Source organism: Mus musculus, chromosome 14 (genome assembly GCF_000001635.26).
Source record: "Mus musculus strain C57BL/6J chromosome 14, GRCm38.p6 C57BL/6J".
NCBI lineage: Eukaryota > Metazoa > Chordata > Mammalia > Rodentia > Muridae > Mus > Mus musculus.
This window is the reverse complement of record NC_000080.6, coordinates 76,805,113-76,825,414: the sequence shown is the minus strand read 5'-3', so window position 1 is coordinate 76,825,414 and position 20,302 is coordinate 76,805,113. Positions and strand designations below refer to the sequence as shown.

The 20,302-nt window shown below is 45.4% G+C and overlaps 1 long non-coding RNA gene across 5 annotated transcripts in view; it reads right to left on the bottom strand.

Moving 5' to 3' along the window:
• Positions 1-221: 221 nt before the first annotated feature.
• Positions 222-20,302, bottom strand: part of Gm30246 — a 44,483-nt gene continuing 24,402 nt past the window's right edge. Inside the window, exons 1-3 of one of the 5 annotated variants that reach the window (XR_383621.3) lie at positions 14,360-14,409; positions 757-890; positions 222-256 (exon numbers count right to left, since the gene is read on the bottom strand). This is a non-coding gene — a long non-coding RNA (predicted gene, 30246). Of the gene's footprint in view, positions 257-756; positions 891-1,586; positions 1,629-5,404; positions 5,598-6,943; positions 7,326-14,359; positions 14,410-20,302 lie in introns of those variants that run through there. The other 4 variants (XR_383620.3, XR_383622.4, XR_874838.2 and 1 more) reach the window with 4 other exon arrangements.

Sequence of the window (20,302 nt, the reverse complement as noted above, 5' to 3'; positions counted from 1 at the left end):
GCTGTCTAAGATCATCAGATAGTTACATTCATAGCAGTAGCAAAATTACAGTTATGAAGTAGCAATGAACATAATTTTATTGTTGAGGGGTCACCACAACATTAACACTAACCAAAGCATTAGGAAGACTGAGAAGGAAAGCATTTCATTGGGGCTGACTTACAATTCATCAGTTTAATCCATTGTCATCATGGTGGGAGCATGATAGAAGGCAGGCAGACATGGTGCTGAAGAAAGAACGGATCCACATCTGGATCTGCAGGCAACAGGAAGAGAGAGAGACTAGAATTGGCTTGGACTTTTGAAACCCCAAAGCCCACCTGCAATGGCACACTTTCTCCAACAAGGCCACATCTCCTAATTCCTCTCAACTAGTGCCAGTCTCTGGTGACCAAGCATTCAAATATATGAGCCTACAGGGTCCATTCTTATTCTAACCACCATGCACATAGTATCTGTATCTGACATATCTGTACCTACTATAGGTCTATTTCTATTGTCTGAAAATGATTCTTGGCCATTTGACAGACTAGGTACCATCCACCTCTTGATAGAGCAGCACTTTTTTCTCATCAAATATTGGATCTTATTCTATGAGATGTTAGTGATGGTATGTGGCTCTGAATAGTGTTGTAATTCATATAAAAGGCAATGCTGGGCAGCTAAGCTAGGCAAACCTCCTTAATCCAACTGAGCCTGAGACCTTCTAAACTTTTAAGAGTGCTGATCCACACCCTATCTGCCTTTGTGTGTTACCCTCTCAGCAGTCAATGTGGAAGCAAAGGGTTATTTCTCAGTGTTCCTTCCTCTTGTCAATCCACGGATTCCAACTGGGTCCCATGAGGGTTGGAAACTTTCTCCTTTTTCCATGATGGGCTTCAAGACACATGCTTCAAGAGAAAAATAGAGGTTTATATTTCTTTGTTTGACATCTCTCTTTCTTAGATTGCAAGTTCAACAAGCTGCAGAGATCTTTTTTGGCTCACCAGTAAGTCCTCTGTATTTAACCCATTATCACACACCCAGTAAGGAATCCTAACGGGTGAACATGGGCTCTTGGTCTAAGCATATTATACATTAATACAATATCATCCTTGTCACAACTATATGCGGTGCAGTAGGTGTGAGTCACCGCATTTTAGAACAGAAAAGTAGAGAAAGCCAAGTCACTCCCAAGGATACCACATACCCAGAGCTTTGTAAAACTCCTCCCAGCCATCTAGACTCCATGCTCTTGCAAACTGCATGTACAATGGTCTCTTTTAAAAAAAATGATGCAATTAAAGTCCTTAGTCCCTTCTGTTCCTTTTCCTCTTTTCTTATATTCCATTTCTGGTTGTTTGAAGCTTGTGATGGCATAGTATTTCATTAAGGAGTGAACTGGAAAGTCAAAGACAGTGAGGCATGTTAGCCAGGCAGGGCTGCCTAGGCTCCAGCCCAGAGTGCAGGAAAGCCTTCCTCTCCCCTTGCTCACAGGGACTGCTTTGCCTTGGCCCCTGGGCTCATTCAGTAAATATTTTCCATCTTTTTCATTTACAGTCTACATTTCAGAACATTTGTAGCTGCATGTGGGGAGCCGCACTCACATTTGCCATTATAAGATGGCGCTGACAGCTGTGTTCTAAGTAGTAAATAATCTGCACATGTGCAGGGGCAGTTTTCCCGCCATGTGCTCTGCCTTTCTCGTGATGACAACTGGGCCGATGGGCTGCAGCCAATCAGGGAGTAACACATCCTAGGCGGAGGATAATTCTCCTTAAAAGGGACGGGGTTCTGGCACTCCCTCTCTTCGACTCTTCGTCTCTTTCTCTTCGTCTTTTCCTCTGCTCTCTGCCTCTCTCTCTCTCTCTGCCCCTCTCTCTGCCTCTCTCTCTGCGTCTCTCTGCGTCTCTCTCTCTCTTCCTCTCTGCCTCTCTCTGCCGAGCTCTTCCTCTCTTGCTCCTGAGTAAGCAATAAAGCTTTGCCGCAGAAGATTCTGGCTTGTTGCGTCTTTCCTGGCCGGTCTCGAACGCGCGTAAGAGCTGCATAGCAAACTTGAGCAGAAAGTACAGTGGCTCCCATTTGGCCATGTTTGTTACTATGGATGAACCCACACTGTCCCCATCATTTTTGTCCCCTTATGGGGTAACCATCTGGAATGTGTGTTCGCCCGGTTTCAGCTACTTGGTTTAGGAGTCTCTTTTGGCCTGCAGTTCAAACATAAAGACTCTGCCTTTTGCTCAGCATTAATTCTGGCCTTTAACCAGCCTCCATAGTTCACTTACCGCTGAACTTTGACCCGTCTGGCTCGTTTCAGTGTTTGCCTGCTCCCATCTAGGTAATTGACTTTAGTACTTCATTGGAAAGGGAAATGAGGACAGGTCTCTGTCTCTGGACGTGTAAATGCTCACATTGTCACCTTGCATCTGAAGTCGTTGGGATGCTGCTCACACAAAGTGCGCTTCCCTCCTGCCCACCCAGCCAAGGTCTGGCCTGTCGCCACTGCATCTGTGAAGACCATCCTAACAAGTACCATCCTGAAACATTTTTTCCTCTTTGGCACCATGTCTGGCATCAGACTGGCATCTCAGAAAAAAAAAAGTTAACCCTCACTGAGTTTCAGTTCCCCTCATTTGCAAGTAAGGACCCAAACATTTCTAGAGTGGCTTTGTAGGTACATGTAAATATGTCCAAATATGGCCACTAGAGACACAATAGATTTATATTCAATCTCAATGGACCCTCCCTCCTTGCCTACTCAACAAACGGTGTCTGGAGGATAGATGCACAGGCAGTGTAAGAGATTAAACTATTTTAAAATGGGCATGGATTATTGCAAAGGAAATTATCTCAGGGGTAGCAAGTCCTTCTCGGGCTTCTGAAGAAAAAGGAGCAAAAATGTTGCCTGAGCAGGTCAGCTGAAAACCACTAGCAAATTGTATGAGAAAATGGTGTGATGGGGTCCTGCCTCTCCAGGAGTTGTATCCATCTCTGTCCCTTGTGGATATAGGAAAATAAAACACAAAGTGATTGCTTAGGAACATGAACAGGCAGGTGCATGTATTGGCAACGAGAATGTGGGCTACACTGGGGCAGACATCGAGGGAGGGGTAAGAGAATGGGTCTTGAGAGGGTGGGTGCAGAGGGAGCCATAACTCTGAGCACAAAGAAAAAACCTTCTCAGAGCTATCAAAAGCCGACGATGAGACACGACATAATTCCGTCTGGACACCAAAGAGGAGGCTCATTATGGCGCATCGACTATCTGGTGGGAGTGTGGAATGCCTCTTATCACAAGTGAAGAGTTAATAGAGGACTTTGAGCCGGCACATGACCTGATGGCTGAGCTATTGGAGCAACACAGGCCACAGGGAAAAGGCTGGAGGGTAAATTGTAAGTCCAGCATTGCCATAGTTGCCCTGGTAAGAGCAGCATAGGCCGAAAATGGCAGCTGCAGAATGGGGCAGAAGGATTTGTCTGTGACCTCTGCTGTTGGGTTCTTTCCTAACACTATTACATGGCAGACCATGGGTGTTTAAATGTTTTTTTCTTAAACCCAGTTAAGTGCTTTAAAACCCCACTTAAAAGTGACAGAAGATAATAAAATTAGATTGACTCTGGAGGATTTTTTTTTTTTTTTTGAGAACCACTGTAAAGCATTTAACTGGGACACTTGCTCCACCCCACGCCATCAAAGAAGGATCTTTACTAAGAATGTAAGATAACACCACAACCGGAGCTGTTTCTCTCAGCCAACAAAGAGAAGAGCTGTGATGGTGAGCGTGGCTGGTCTTGTACAGTACACGGGTATACAGTGATAGCTGAGCATGTACGGCACACGTGCTCAGCTTGGGCAGAAAGAGAAACACTTCTTAGAGTGTTTTTCCAGAAATGTGTAAGGGGACTGCATAGGTGAGGGATGGCATGGGCAAGGGCACGGCATTGAATTTTATGTTAAGGACCCGGGCTCTGCCAGGGAAGGAGGGGACAGAGATAGAGCTGGGAGCCCTGCACCTGTCACCTCTGCTCATGAAGCTGAACTCAACTCTAGCCTCTCCAGCCACATGCAGTATAAGCTAAAGAGAGATGTGCCCATACATTTCTGACTGAAGGGCTTTGGGAGGGATGTGCTGGGATGTTTTAGATGGAGGAAAGGATCTTTGGCGGTTTAGATGACCTTACATTAAAAGGTCTGGTCCCCAGTGTGACCACACTTAGGGGTGCAGCTGTGGGGAAGGAGACCAGATAATGAAGGATCAGCCTTCATCGGGGACAGGATTCAGGGAGTGACGGAAACATGAGCAGATCGGGAGCTAATATCCTGAGACTCCACCTCCACCCCACAAATCCACCGGAACAAAGGGAGGAGAACTCCTGACAAGACCCTGGACCTTTTGATGTCTCCTGCTGTCCAACAGAGCAGAGCTCTAGTGGGATGACGTAGGCCCCTTCCGTGTCCTAGGTGGAGATGGCTTCCCTCTGTGATCTCCGTGAGGGTCTAACGGAGCAACTTAACAATTCTACCTACCAGTTCTCATGTTCCTTGGCAAAGCCTATCTCAAAGGCTTCACAAAAATTGACTTGGAGTGGTGATGGAATTAAGGAGAGAAGAAATGTTGCTTGTTAGGTGACTAGAAGCTGGATTTTCACAGTTCCGGGAACATACGGAAAGATGAGGGAGAAGGGGAGAACTCCCAAATTAGGAAGCTTGCAGTGGGTCATGCTATTATTTACTTATTCACCCATCCATTCATTCACCTGTTCATTTATTCCCTGGGTCTCTACCTTCACAGAAACTGCGAAAGAAGGGAGACTGTCATCGTGGTTCCCCAACTGGTGTCACGATAGAGAACTGATTTTCTGGGCAAGTGGCTGGAGTGTAGCAGGAAGAAGATGGAGCAGTCAGTCCTGAGTGGGTTTACACTGGCTCGCCCTGTGGCTCCCTGAGTCTGCGCTGAGGCTCATCACAGACGTTTCTGAGAAGGGGGATGGAGGGCCTCATTTCCTCACTGGCCTATGTGGATGACAAGTTTTGACATTAGGGCCTTTCAGTGAGATGCCTGTTTTCAAGGAGGGCTGGAAGCTTTTGTTCAAGTCTCTTCTGGAGTAAGCCTTGAGTTATTCTGCTCAGAGCACCTCACCTAATCATTACTGGCAACTATTCAGGTGTGATTCTAGTGCCTTTATGCACGCACGCACACACACACACACACACACACACACACACAGAGAGAGAGAGAGAGAGAGAGAGAGAGAGAGAGAGAGAGAGAGAGAGAGATGAGGCTCAGAGATCTGCAGTCAGCAGCCCAAGATGCTATGTGTTGGTACAAGGGTGGAAACGCAGCCGCTGGCTCCAGAGCCTGTTTGTTTGCCCTGTCACGACAGTTAGTGCTCCACGGAATGCTTACCCAGGGGGAAAGGATACCTTTAGCAAGCGCTTTGTGCTCTGTTGGCCTCATCTGACTCCTCTTATTTTTTGGTGCTGACACCACTTGCCTCCCACCCTGCAGCTGCCTCTTTCTGGCTCATGCCTTCTTGGGAAAACTTGGCAGGCCTCTGGAATTGGATGTTTCTGCTGGGGCGAAAATATCCGCGTTAGGAACTCAGCTCACGCAGATTAAGCCCTTTGTCCTGAATGTCCAGAAGGAAGTCCAAGTCTCTGAAGAGGTACTGGAGCTCAGCCAGGGTGACCTTTTGTCAGGGAACACCCCTTTATGGACACAAGGGACAGACAGACTGTTCGCTGCTCCTTGGCTGAAGCTGCCCAGTTGCTTAAAAAAAGAAAAAAGAAAAAAGAAAAGAAAAGAAAAAAACCTTCCCCACTCTCCACTCCTGAAACTCCTATAAGGTATTTGGTAAGTCTCAAGTTAGAAATGACTCCTCTAGGACAGCTACCCTCCTGGTCCCGTCCTGGTGGCCTCAGACCCCTGCCTGGGCCCCTACCACATACATTTTCTCTTTCAGTATGCTTACCCTTTAGGCTACTTCCCTACTCTAACTTGTGTACTTCCAGGAGAAGAAAACATGAAGAGTCTCCGGTACTGTAAACTTTAAAGGTCACTTAATTTGATGTGTATTGGTGATTTGCATGCATGTGTGTACACAGTGTGCACGCCCGGTGCCCACTGAGGTCAGCAGAGGATGCTGAAGCCCCTAAAACTGGAGTTACAGATGGCTATGAAGCATCACGTGAGCGCTGGGAGCCAAACCCAAGTCTTCTGCAAGAACAGCCGGTGCTCTTTAGCATTGAGACCCCTATCCAGTCCCCACGATGTTATAAACTTTTAACAAGGGTGGAGTATATAATGAATGGATATGTCCAGTCTAGGTTTTTGTTGAGGAGTTTAAAATAGTAGAGTTTCCATCTGGAACACAGAGAGGATCAGGCACCTCCTATCCTAGTTTCTAGAACATTCCCACGCCCCCTCATTAGACCTCAAAGATGAACCTCTTCATAGCTAGTACAGAAACACCTTGGGAGGGGCATCTTTTTCTTTGAAGGGGGAAGCTTTAGAGGCAGTCATACCCTGGATCTGTGCCCGTGCTTCAGGCTAGGAGCTGGTGGGTTGCAGCAGAGAGGAAGGAATCCCATTCAATAACATTTCTTTCAGGCAGTTGTGTCTAAGGATGTGCACAGTTGGTGAACCAGGACTCAGGGCACTCACTCCCACTCCATGGTGTGTGCACTTGTGTGATCTTGAGTTCTTTCAGACGTATGGTTTAGAGGTAGCCTGGGAAACTGTGCCAGCTCTGAGCAGACACAGCACAGCAGATGAGAAACACTGAAGACAGAAGTCCCTCTCCCTGCAGCAGCGTGACAGTGCAGAGGGTGACAGAGTATGCATGAAGCTGCCTTCCCCCGTGCCCTGCTGAGCAAACATCTGCTCTGTGCCACTCCTGGGGTTAGGCTGAGTCAGGAGCTACGGTAACCCTCAACACCGTATTCCAACTCTTGGGCTATTACCTTTCGGAACTCTCCTGTGCAGGTCACCTCCACACTACAACGCTCTTAGCGGTGGTGATGCAACTTCTCACAGCTCCCGGGTCCCCATGGAGTGCCACTGCCCTTTCTGTGAGCTCTTCCTGTTTACATTTCACTGGAGAACACACTATGCAGAATGTGAAGTGGCTTGGAGCTGGGACTGGTGGCTGGGCAGGCTGAAGGCTGAGGTCCTTGCTTCTGCTTGAATGTGGGTTCTTTGTTCTCCGTGGCCCCATTTTCTTCACTTGAGCAAAGCCCTCACCTTGTAGGCTAATGTAGGGACAGAAGCTACGGTTATCCACCTAAACTGCATACCAGAGTTATCCAAGGAGTCTTAAAAGACTCATTCTCAGGCCCCATTCAGGAATCATTTAATTTAGAGTCTTGAAGAGTGAGTCTAGGCGCTGACATTTTAAAACTCCCCAGGTAACTATAGGCATACTCTAAAAAGTACATTTGTCTCATGTCCAGCGATACTCTACACCATCTGGAAGACACTCTGCTTTCAAAATCTAAAGCCCCACTAATGAATGATGCTGATGTTATTCTTGCTGGTATTCTATTATATTAATCTTCTTCTGAGAAAGGATGCTACTGGATTGAAACACCCCAAACTGAGTATCACAGCACCTGCAAGTGATTACAGCTGCCTGGAGGCTGCTCAGTGGAATGACCTTCAACAGCAAGTCCTGAGGACTCCAGCTCCTTACATGCATGCCTGCACTCCTTCACATCCTTGGGGCATGACCTCTTATGGGCACACTTTATGCAACCTGAGCTTGTGCCAATGGAAACACTTCCAGTTGAAGCTCGGTGTCTTCATTTCCAGTACTGAGGGCCTCCTGGGAGGCAGCAGTCGGCTCTTGCATCCCAAGTTACCTTTGCTCTACAGTAAATAGATGAGTCAGAGCTGGTCCCAGCAGGTCAGCTAACCGGCAGTCCTGAGCAATTGTGTCTGGTGGCTTAGGCCATGGGGACAATGCCCTTGGTGCCAATGAGAGAGTCATAAAGTTGAGCAAATTACTCTTTATAGCTGTCTTAGTTTGCTTATGTCTTGATAACAGGGACTGGGTTGGGCTGTGCAATGAGTTTAATTAAGGTCAAAGGAGACTGAAGAGCCCTTCAGTATCCCAGGCAACAGGGATAATTAGAGCGAGAGGTAGCTCTTAAGCTCTACTTCAAGCGGCCATGCCCTTCTTTCTCCCAACTGTGCTCTGAATGCTGACAGCAGGAGGAGCCACTGGAGAGTAGCCCTTCTATGTATCATGATGCAGGAGACTCCAAGGCAGGGATTTACACATCTCTCAAATCTATATACCTCTCATAGAAGGGCCAGAATCATTAGACGACAACAGTTGAATGCCCAGCGGCCACCACCTACTACCAAGATCCATCCAAAGTAGTTGGAATGATCCATCTAACATCACATCAGTTCACTTCACTGCCTGACTTAAAACCCTTTGGTAACTGCCCCTTACCCTTTAATATGGCCTCCAAGCCTATGTTTGATCTAGCAGCTTCCATCCTTTCCAACTCATCTTGCTGCTACACACGGGTAGGTGGGGCTGTACCTCAGCTCCAGGCCTCTGGGGACAGTGTTGTCCCACAAGCCTAAGGTACCATTCTCCAGTGTAGTGTTGCTGACAGTTCTGCCTCTCAGAAGCCATTAGTTTTCAGCTTTCATGACTTCCCTTTGGGAAGCCTTCCCTTTCTCTACCTTTCAGCTCCAGACTCCTGAGTCCCACAAACTGGGAGTCTCTGAACCTCCCGCTTCTCCTTCAGTGTTGCTCTCTGTGACTCGGCAGGCTTTAAGATTCATTACGGAGGCACCTCACCCAGAGCCCAAAGAAATCAGTATTCTTTGCACGAAGGTGGCTAATACATTTAAAATGAACCCAGAACTACGTGTCAAAGCCAAGGTAAAAGCAACATTTCTAGCCGAGGAGAAGACTGCTAGCCATGGAGAAGCAGACCTTGCACCATTTTGTGCAGTGATAGAGAGCCAAACAGTTATCTGTAGGAAAGCCCAGCATAATGGGTCAAGTCCCTGTGAGGTATGAAGTGTATTATTATATATTTTGTCAATATGAAATGCACATTTCACTGGTAATTCTTTTTTACAAGAAAAAAAAAGGCTAGTCTATTGAAGAGGTGAATTCAGAAGGAGCATAATAGTTGAGCATTCTGGAGCACCTTCGGCATGTGCCGACCACAACAACCCTATAGGTTTCATACGGTTACCACCCCTGGTTTGTGGATAAGGGAACTGAAAGGTTTAGGAAAGGAAGGAATTCCAAGCTCAGGAAGTACACGCTGAAGACACGCAGTAGGCTTTAGCGTGCCCTCCGGAGAGGTGAGGCTGATACCTCAGCACAGCAGGGTGGAACTCGGTCTCTCGCTTCCACCCATTATATCTGAAGAGATTATTAAGCCATGAGCAACAAACTAATTGTGGCTGGCAGCAAACGCGAAGGTCTCTCCTTACAGACGGTGCAGTGTTCAGTTTCCCTAAAACGATCCTGGTGGCTCTGTTGCTCCCCACTCTCCCTGACTCAGAACTGTCCTGTTCTGTCCGGAACAGCTCTATGGTTGGGGTTGATATCAATTGCACAGCTGCGTGTTCTCTTGGCAAGTGAATCCAGGATGCCCAACCACGTCTGCCTGCTTCCACACCAGCCTCCTGGCCAGGGACAGCTATAAAAGTATTCTATCTCTAAACACGGCAACAATATCTATTGCGATATAAAGTCTTTCCCAACGCTATGACCTAAGAAATAGATCATGCTCTTTTGTGGAGTTTTAAAACGCAACAGGCATTTCCTACCTTTGGAAAATACCATGCTTTTAGGGTTTTCCAGGTGCTTCTTGTGCACTCTTCCAAATATCCCTAAGTCTACTTATTATTATTGTGCCCACTTTACAGATTACAGGAGAAAAACTAAACATACCAGAGTGGCTCGTTTTTAAGTGTTCAGAGTATCAAATGCTTCGTAGCAATTAGCTAATAGATCTGAGCTAAACTGGGACTCAATTCGGGTAACTAACTTTAACCTTAACAGCTTCCTGCTAAGCCAGTGTGCTCAACTGCTCTATGCTACTTGCCAGCAGTTTTGAATTCTGAATTGTATTTGTTACACTTCTAACCATGCCTGGGTTTTGTTTGTTTGTTGTAGGGTTTTTCTTGTTTCTCAAAATATAATTAACACTGATTAATTAGAATATAGTTTTCTATTTCTTTCAATTCCCATTATACACATTCCCCAACCTCAGCACACACACACACACACACACACACACACACACACACACACACACAGGATATTCTGGTGCATTTTGCCTTTTCCATTTCAAAAGATCAAATTGTTCTCTCATACAGTGACCTTATAGAGTCTTCCACGGGGCTCCAGACTCAATTTATTCATAAGAGTTTTTGGAAACCAGGGGGACTTAATGAAGAACAATGTCCCTGATAAACACAGCATTTGGGGGGATGTACAAGGGCATCTGGACAGCTGGTTACATGGCATTTCTCCCTTCTCTTCCATTAAAATCATGTCTACAATTCTTTTGGGCAGGTCTTATTTTATCTTAGAAATCAACTACATGGCACCTTGAGTTAGATTAATATATCTTATACATCTATTGGAGAAGAAAAAAATGCAGAATTCCATGCCTAAGATGGGAGCTTGTGGGTGTGGTCAGGCAGTTATTTTCAATGCCTTAATCAACAAGCCTTGGAAGCAAGAGAGCGGGACCTAATTTAACCTCAGCCCTTGTTATTCTGTGATCCTCGTACATCATTAGAAGCTCTTCAGTTGTTTTGACTTGTATTTTTTTTTGTATTTGTTTTGTTTTGTTATCCTTTAAAATGAGCTCAATAACACCGCTCCATCTAGATTCTTCTTGGGGGTAAATAAAACACCATGGGAAAGCTGTATGTGACCAGCACACTGTGGGTAGAGGTGTTCACCAAAGGTCGAATCTGGGCCAGAAAAGAGGAGGCTATCTTAAGAACACTCTGGAAAGGTTTAAACGACTGTAAGAGAATTTGTTGTCACAAGCATACTGTTGGACCCCAGATGTCCAGATATTCTAGGCAAGAAGCAGAACTGCATGTCTTGGTGATTTTACAGTGAAGCAGCAAAACAAGCCACCTGGGGAGGGGAGGGATTAGAGGATGGCCAGAGATGCACAAGCAGGCAGCAGTTGCTACAGCTCACTGCCTGCTGTGTAGAAGCTGGGTACGGGCAGTAACTGAGTTAGATGTTAAGGTTAATTTAACTAAATTTTCTAAGATAAATCTATTTAAAAATCAAAAGGAATGAGGAGCAAAGCTCCCAACAATTTGCTGACAGGACAGAACCATAATAATGATAATGGAATAAAATCTGTTCCCTCAGGACAGTGACTTAACGTGGACAAAGGCAGAGAAAACACTGCCACAGTATTGTTGCTGAATAGAATTCCTGTAACTGGATCCAAAACATTATTTTCATGGGCTCTCTACCAAGGCAAAGGAATATTTTTGTTACTCTAGGCTCAGTTCTCTAGAGAGCATTTGATAAGATTCTATGGACAGTCATTCTTGCTCTCTGAAAATAAATGTCGAGGCACATCGAGAGGAATTGAGTGTAACCTTTCGGGTCTGCATGAGTCTAAATGCAATACCTGTAGAATCCTGTTTTTTTCTCCCAGAGGACTGGAAGTCGCTCATAGGTATCTCTCTGCTGGTACACAGAAACAAAAGATTTTCCTGTGGCATTGGGGAATGTCATGGTGGTGTCCCAAAGTGCTCAGGTGTGCACACCGGCAAACATGTATCCACATATATGCATGCAACACACATGCATAGCCATAAACTAATGCAAAAAAGTATGAAAAGAGTATTGAATTTTCTAATGAGAACAGAACTAGAAATGGTATTATGGCAGGTTTCATTCTGAATAAAAAGGGGGAAAAATGAAAGCAAAAAGGGAAATGCCTCCTGACTTTATTTGAGACATTAATATTTTCTTATTTAGATATCTTTTTTATTTTCAACATCATATAAGTATTATTTATTAAATTGTATTATGAGGTTATGGCCATCTTGTCCACTGACAATTTATAGTAATTCCTGTTGAGTGCTTAGAACTGAATCTTTCTGAATATTGACCTATTTACCTATACATAGTGAAATTTCACAGGGATTGGGTCCAAATCTAAACAATTATAAATTGATTTATAATATAGTGACTTGTAGTCACACAGCTTGAAGTTGATTTTATACAAGTTCCCAAGTAAGTCTGTGCACAAAACAAAACCCGATACTCCCCAGTGCACAGAAGAAAAAAATGTGTTTCTGTACACCAGCAGAGAGAAACATATGAGCCAATCCCATTCCTGGGGGGGGGGGGGGAGTGGCGGACGGACAAGAGTCTACAGGTGTTGAATTGGAGACTCGCGCAGACCCTGAAGGTTACGGTTGATTCCTTCCAAATTTTTCTTTTCCCTATCAGCACTCAAAAAACTTTTCAGATTTTAAAACACTTCCAAGTTTCAGGAGGTCCCCTGCTTTGTTTGGTTTTGTTTTGCTTTTCTGTCTTGGTGACGTTCACCTTGCAATAGCAGCACTAACTCCTCTATGCAACATCACTGTATTACAAAGTAACCAGCAAGAGAGGTCGTGGATGACTCCCATCCAGTGCAAAAGGGAAGCAGAGAACACTTCTAGATGGGTCAGGGGTCCATGAAGGCTCTGGAAAGGGTCGCAGTTAAACAGTACTTCATCGTGCCCCAGCTGGAGACTAACAGAAGAACACTCTGGAAGCCCAAGGCTTTCCATGAAGAGGGAGTGTTACCTGATCAGTGAGGGACAGGAATGGAGAGCTACAAAGGGAGACAGATAGTGTACCAGGTACTAATCAAAGTGTATGTGCTGCACAACACCCTGGACATCTTCCTGTGGCCCAGGCGGAGACCTTGTAGAGGCAGGCTCATTTCATAGCCACCTTACATAACGAGGCCCTTTCCAGCCCCATGGATGGAAGCAGAAAGCCACCGCATGTGCATACAGCTGAATAAATAAGTCACACGTGCCAGTGACGAAAGAGTAGGACTGTGCACACGAGGACATTCGCCAGGACAGTTTTGTCTCCAGGATCTGCCTCTGGCTTGTACAGCCGTGGCGGCTGTGATCCGGGCTAATGACAAAGACCTGCACATAGCACAGCCAACTACTGGAAGACAGCTCCACAGAACTCAGAGAAAGAAAGCATGAGGCCAGAGTGTTCTAACAGTTAACCTCCAGGTTAGAACCTGAGCTGTGCTGCAGAATTTAAGCCTGAAACCTGAAGTTCATTTGGGCTGTGCCTTCTGATTGATTGATTGATTGATTGATTGATTGATTCGATGAACCTTGGTCAGGGTTTCTTCAAAACAGATTCAAGAGGTGTTGTGACACAACTGTCTGTTTTGAACAGGCTGAGGAGCAAGGTGTTGGTGGGAAATGGAGTCTCGATGCAGAGAGAAAGACAAAGTTGAAAACAGACTCAGGACCCTGGAGACAGAGGCAAAAGGAGTCTCCGTTTAAGGCCAGCAGTGAGACACAGGCCAGCCTGGGCTACACCGTGATATCCTTTCTCAAAAAATGTAATACTATAAAATTAGTAGGAATTACTTCATTAAAAATTAAGTCTAGCCTAGGCAGTTGTATCACAGGTGCCACAAGCAATTATTTGCTGTATTTTTCTAAGAATAATTGTATTTTTCTAAGAATAGCCCACAGTCACATCGTTAACTGGGAAGTAAAGGAATAAACCTTCAAAAAAAAATCTAAGTACTGAATTTTCCTCAAAGACAGTCAAGTTCCTTGTCCTTTGGCTCTGTGGTGTTCACTTTCGACTGAATGAATTTTGCTCCCACATCTTTAAAGCTTTTACTCCCCCATCGCTCCCAGACCTCTACACTTCCTCAGAAAACTCAAGGATCAAGTTACCACACAGGGGGGGGGGAAAAAAAGATGGTTTGTTTTAAAAATAGGAGCAGCTTCAAATGTACTAATTTCCTTGCTTTTCAGAAAGTGATGAGAAACAGCTTGTCCTAGATTGGAAGTACATGAGCTCTGAAACGGAGTGTGGCAGTCACATAGTCCGTGGCTTCTGACATTCTCCAGACACTTGACAGTGACAGAATTCTCTCCCAGGAGCTCCAGACATTCCTCCCATCCCCACCCCCACCCCAACTGCTAAGCATCCCACTTCTATCCCACTCTCATCCCCAACCCCGCCCCACTCGCTTTCATCCCACCTCCACTTCTATCCCACTCCTATCCCTACCCCCACCCCAGTCCCACCCCCATTTCCATCCTCACCCCATTCCCCCTCCTCAGACCCCATCCCTAGCCCCACCTTCACTCACCCCGCTCCCGCTCCCGACTCCTTGCACAGGAAAGACTGTTTTGCCTGCCTCCAAATGAACCCAACTTTTTTTTTAAGCCCCAGTAACGCCAAGAAACAGGCCCAGAAAGTTGGAGTGACTTTGCTCCTCGGCACACAGATGTTAGAGATGGTCTGGCAATAACTCCTCAGACCCCCGTTCCTGCTTTTCTTACTGCTTCCTCAGACGCGCTGTTAGCTCTAAATGGAGCCATCTCCTGTTCATTACCGTGCGCACCTTGCTTGTGCGCCTCTGCATTGGTTCTGCTAAGCTCATTGCTCCTCGCCATTTCCCATAACTGGACCCACGTTAAGCATCTGGAAGGTGCACGTGGATCGCAGCCAGGGACCATCTAGTCCCCGAGACTTGGGCAGCTCCATGCGTGGTCCAGCCCTCCTGAGGGGTGAGAGGAAACTTTTTATATTGTAAGAAATCCTTGTAGGGACCCTGGGCTAGAACCCTCTGGGCTTTATTCTTCTCCAGAGGAAGGTAAAAGGAAAGGCTTTGGTCTGATCATCTTCTAACAATGCTTATCTTTATTTACTTTCTAACACTGCTTAGGATCCAGATCTAATATTGATGTATCTTTATTTTCTCCTCTCCTCTCCCCTCCCCTCCCCTCCCCCTCCCCTTCCCCTTCCCTTCCCTGCCCTCCCCTCCCCTCTCTCTCTCCCTCTCTCTCCCTCTCTCTCTCTCTCTCTCCCTCCTCTCTCTCTCTCTCTTGCCTGCACATGTGTGTGCCATGTGTGTGCCTGGTACCCTGGGCAGCCAGAAGAGGGTGCTGGATCCCTCAGAACTGAGTTTGCAGATGATTATGGGCCACCACGTGGGTGCTGAGAACCCATACTTTGCAAGAGCAACAACTTCTCGTAGCCACAGAGACATCTATCTATTCTCTGTGATCAAGGTTAGTGTCTTGAATGAGGCTGTGTGTACAACAGGACCGTTGTGGTAATAAGATTATTTTCACCATACAAAATTAATTTAGCATGTCTGTAGCCGAGTCCCCATCCCAAAAGGCTGTTCTGGATGTGAAATTGAATAAAATATATATTGTATATTGTCAGAGAGGAAAAAAAAATCAAACAGCTGTAATCAAAATGCTCCTCGGGAGCGGGGTGAGTGAAGGTGGGGCTAGGGATGGGGTCTGAGGAGTGGGAACGGGGTGAGGATGGAAATGGGGGTGGGACTGGGGTGGGGGTAGGGATAGGAGTGGGATAGAAGTGGAGGTGGGATGAAAGCGAGTGGGGCGGGGTTGGGGATGAGAGTGGGATAGAAGTGGGACTTCATGGCGGAGTCCATGAAGAAAGGATATTTGCCTTTCTCTAAACAATACATAGGACTCACCAAATAGGAAATAAAGGATGGGCTACTCCAGTGGGCACGGCCATTGAGGTAGGAAAAGCCAGACTTACCAAAGAAAGAGTAGATCTGCCTATCCCAGACAATCTTGTCAAAAACAGACCGGGCTCGCTGGAGACCCAGGGCAGCCTAGACTACAGACATCTTCAAGAGCATTGTGCCATGGAGGCTGGGTCTACTCAATACTCATTCCTAGAACAAGACTTTAGACTGATACCAGGTGCTAAGCAGCAAGTCACCACTGGGAATAGCGCAATCTTAAGATTAAAGTGGGGGTGATCCTTCCCCTAATCTTTCTTCTCAACTCTCTCATCTTTTTTTTTCTCTCTCTCTCCTGGACCTTGCAATAGCCTCTTAATTGGATTTCTTGATTCCTGTGGCTCCATTACCCCAAGTCAAAGCACATGGTGCAGTGAAGGAGCAATTACCCTCCCCCCAAATCACCTCTAATCATGTTTCAGGCCCCAAAGTCCTATTTCCTTAGAGCTTCCGCTCCCCGATCCTCCTTGAACTCCACAGAGTTGATCACACACGCTCACGGCTTACCAATTTCTAATACATCTCTGTAGTAGCACTTGGGATACTTTAAACCCCCTCTTTACCCTCACTTTAATCTTAAGATTGCGCTATTCCCAGTGGTGACTTGCTGCTTAGCACCTGGTGTCAGTCCAAAGTCTTGTTCTAGGAATGAGTATTGAGTAGACCCAGCCTCCATGGCACAATGCTCTTGAAGGCGTCTGTAGTCTAGGCTGCCCTGGGTTTCCAGTAAACCTGGTCTGTTTTGGTCAAGATTGTCTGGGATAGGCAGACATGTGGATCTGTGTGTTCCGTGTGCAAAGACGGGAATGAACGTGAAACTCTGTAACTGCTCACAACTATGTCTTATTCATGCAATCAGCTTATGATATAAGGCACTGTCTCTACTGGTGCACAGAAGTAGCCTGAATTACGATATATCTCAGATGGTGTGCTGATGGCAGCTTCTTCCTCCGTCTCTCTATTAATGAGCTATTATCCAGTCAATCTTAAAGAAATAAGCAAATCCTCTACGTATGCCCTTTGAAGCCCATCTCTTGTATTTTAACCGAGATCCTTTACCAGTTCCCTCACCAAGCTCTTTGTTTCCAAAGCACCTAAATCGTCCCAGAGAAGATCACTTAGGAGATGGAGTAGTAATTGTCAAATCTTTGGAGTTTTAATCCCAAGGCTTACTCACAAGTCCTTGTGTGGATGGAAGAACAAGCTTTTCTGCCTCTGCCTCCCCAAGAGGGTTGCCACATAATCAAGCCAGTGAATCTTTTCATGGCCCCCATGCATCCTTCCTCTACATGCGGTATAGCCAAGGGATGAACTTAGCCCACAGGAAGATGTTCCTCAGGAATTAGCCCGAGTAGCAACATTCAACATGAACTGGAAGAAATCCAGAGAAGCAGCTAAGGGTGAGTGCACTCAGAAGCCTGTATGCTATGAGAACGTGAGACAACGGTGACTCCTGGGATACAGTAGGGAAGGGAAAAACGTGGGCCATTCCTGGATCAGCCACGATAATCTGCATCTCAAATCATATAATCTGTGATAGCAGTCATTTAATAGTTGCTTATGGAGCTGAGTTTCAAGGGATCATACTTTAGATGAATACAAAGGAATCTTTTTTTTTTTTTTTTTTTTTTTTTGGTTTTTCGAGACAGGGTTTCTCTGTATAGCCCTGGCTGTCCTGGACCTCACTGTAGACCAGGCTGGCCTCGAACTCAGAAATCCACCTGCCTCTGCCTCCCAAGTGCTGTGATTAAAGGCGTGCACCACCACGCCCGGCACAAAGGAATCTTTTATAACATTAAGGGTTGTTGTCTAACTATAATGATGAGAGAAGCAAAAAAAAAAAAAAAAAAAATTCAAGTTAACTTTTCCTCTTCCTTCTCCACCACCATCATCACCAAATCATCATCATAGCATCATCTTATCATCAATAACATCATAATCAAGATGATCAGTTTATAATAGCAGTCATTACAGAGGTTACATAACCCCAGTTGCCAAGAAAATGATAACTTCCAGTTTACAATGTTTTCACTTAAGATTTTTCTGACTTCACAATAGTGTGCAAGCAGTATACACTCAAAGGAAACCATTCTTGAATTTTTTGAGTTTGATCTTTTCCTTGACTGGGAGATATGCCATCCCATCCACTCTCATTAGTAGGATAATGACAACAGCTGGCTAATTTTTTTTTATTAAGTTATAACTTTACTACAAGTATGGACCAGGAATCTTCCTCCCTGATGGAAGTTTTCATAGAACCAGAGGTGCTGTGCAGAGTACTGGGGGAGAAGTCACCAATCATCTATCCAGCCATGAATGCTCTGAGCTACAGTCATGACTTATATGGCAAGTTGCACCCTTGGGTGCAATAGTGGCACAAATGATATGGAGGTAACCAACCATTTCCTGGATGGATTCGAGGCCTGCTCCATAAGAAGAAATGGATGTCTGGTAGTGTAAATCTGGCTAAGAACCCACAGTTGGGGAATTCATAAGTCTCAATGGTTAAGCTACTATTAACTTGCTAAATGGACACAGTATCAAACTATCCTTTAAATTGGTGTCTCTATATTTATAGATTAGAACACCTCTCAGACCTCATCAGAGACATATCATTGTGGAGTGGACAATAGCTAATGCAGCGACTCACAACTGGTCAAAGCACACAGTGTGGTGTGCTCAACCTTCATGGGACATCGATATCACACACAACTCAAGGCTCGGGGATCCTCATAGAAGTAGAGGCAGAAAGAGGTTAGAGCCAGAGGTTAGAGAAGATTGGCCCAAACAAGTTGCTTTTGATTAGGAGAAGACCACTGCACTCATGAATATATAGCATCTATGATTACCTAGACTAGATTTACATGAAATCAAGCCAGTTAATATTCCAGCCTGAAAGGTGAGGGGTTTTGAAAACCCCACTAATAACTGAAGAACTACTGACAGTTGATAGCTTTATGGAATGAAAGACTGTTTCCTTACAGGGTATGACCCCTGGTAGGTCAACCATGTTTCACACTACTGGTAAAACAAGTGAGATTATCAGTAAGATTGCTCAAAGCCATGTATTGGACAGAACAGAATCAAATAGCTCTCAATCACGCATTGGACTCCAGTGTTTCGGGTCAGTCATGTAAATGGTGGGACTCCTTCATATGTAATACCACTACTGAAAATATAACACTACTGATGAATATAAAGACAGCATGGACCATAATCAATGGTCTACGGGGTGGAGAGGAAAAAGTTGAGATGGGTTGGTGGGTGGAGGCAGGAAGAGTGGTAGATAAATATGATCAAAATACATCGTCTGAAAAGTATGAAAGAATGAAAAGTATTTTCAAAGGATGAAAGTGGGTATACAGAAGGTGTTGCAAGCACCTGTCATTCTATCTTGTCTGGAGCATAAAACAAACAGAGAAGAACACCAGAACGTTCAGAGATCAGGTGGCAAAGTCTACTAAAGGCATGGATAAGGGGCTTGCGTTGGGTCTGAGTAGCCACTTAAGACTGTGTTGCCGTAAACTATATCTGGGGGAGAGGCAACCATCAGGAACCAGATATAAAGATGATAAAGAGAAAAGAGTCATGGAGAACCATGGACAGGTAATTCTCTGGGAAGACGGCCATGACTAGCTGAGCTAAGGATGGAGCAAGGTGAACATATGAAACAGTGAGGGGCAGAGGAGGAGGTTTGGCGTGGGTAATGCAAGGTGAGCTTGTTCTACAGAGAAACATGGAGTTCAGAAAAGAGCATCATGAAATCCAGGATAAAACAGCAAATCGGAAGTACAATTGCTTTGCATGGGAATCTGTACCCATGTCTGTTTCGTCTGGATTTTCAACTCTTGCCTGGTGTCATACAGATGGCTTAGTGTAGATGTTGGTGGACAGTACCAGACTGTAGGTAATGGTGACAGCAACAAATATGGGGACTATTTCATACAAATGGGTGAGGACTTGAGGTTCTGGCTCTAGTGACCTCCCACGGTGTACGTGCGTTCTGGCAAGACATCCTAAGAGGGAGATTATGGGAGTACTGATGGAGCTGATTTGGCACAGCCCAGAGCACACCCAGGGGAGACTATCACGCATGAGAACAAAGCATGCTCTTTATTGCGTAAGTGACCATCAGGAGATCGGTGCTTTAAAACATTAAGGGCTATAAATGGCTTTGGAGAGCGTCAAAGTGTTTAGTGAATCCTGGAGAAATGGCCAGTCTCGCAGGGTCTCCTATGCCCTGTGCCTTTGCTCGTGCCTGAATTCATCTGTCTGGCAATTGTTTGGATAGGCCTGAACTTCAACCTCTTTTTGACACGAGTGTAAATGAATAATTGGAGTCTTGTAGCAAATTACCCTGGCCTTGAATCTGATTTTATCTGGTCTGTCTTCAATCAACTCGGGGACAAACGGACTTTGGAGCCAAACAGTCCTAAGTTTGAAGGTTGATGTTCCCGTTAGCAGACTGGAGAACATATGTACATTAACCGACCTGCCTTAAACCCTCTTTCTTCATTTAAAAAA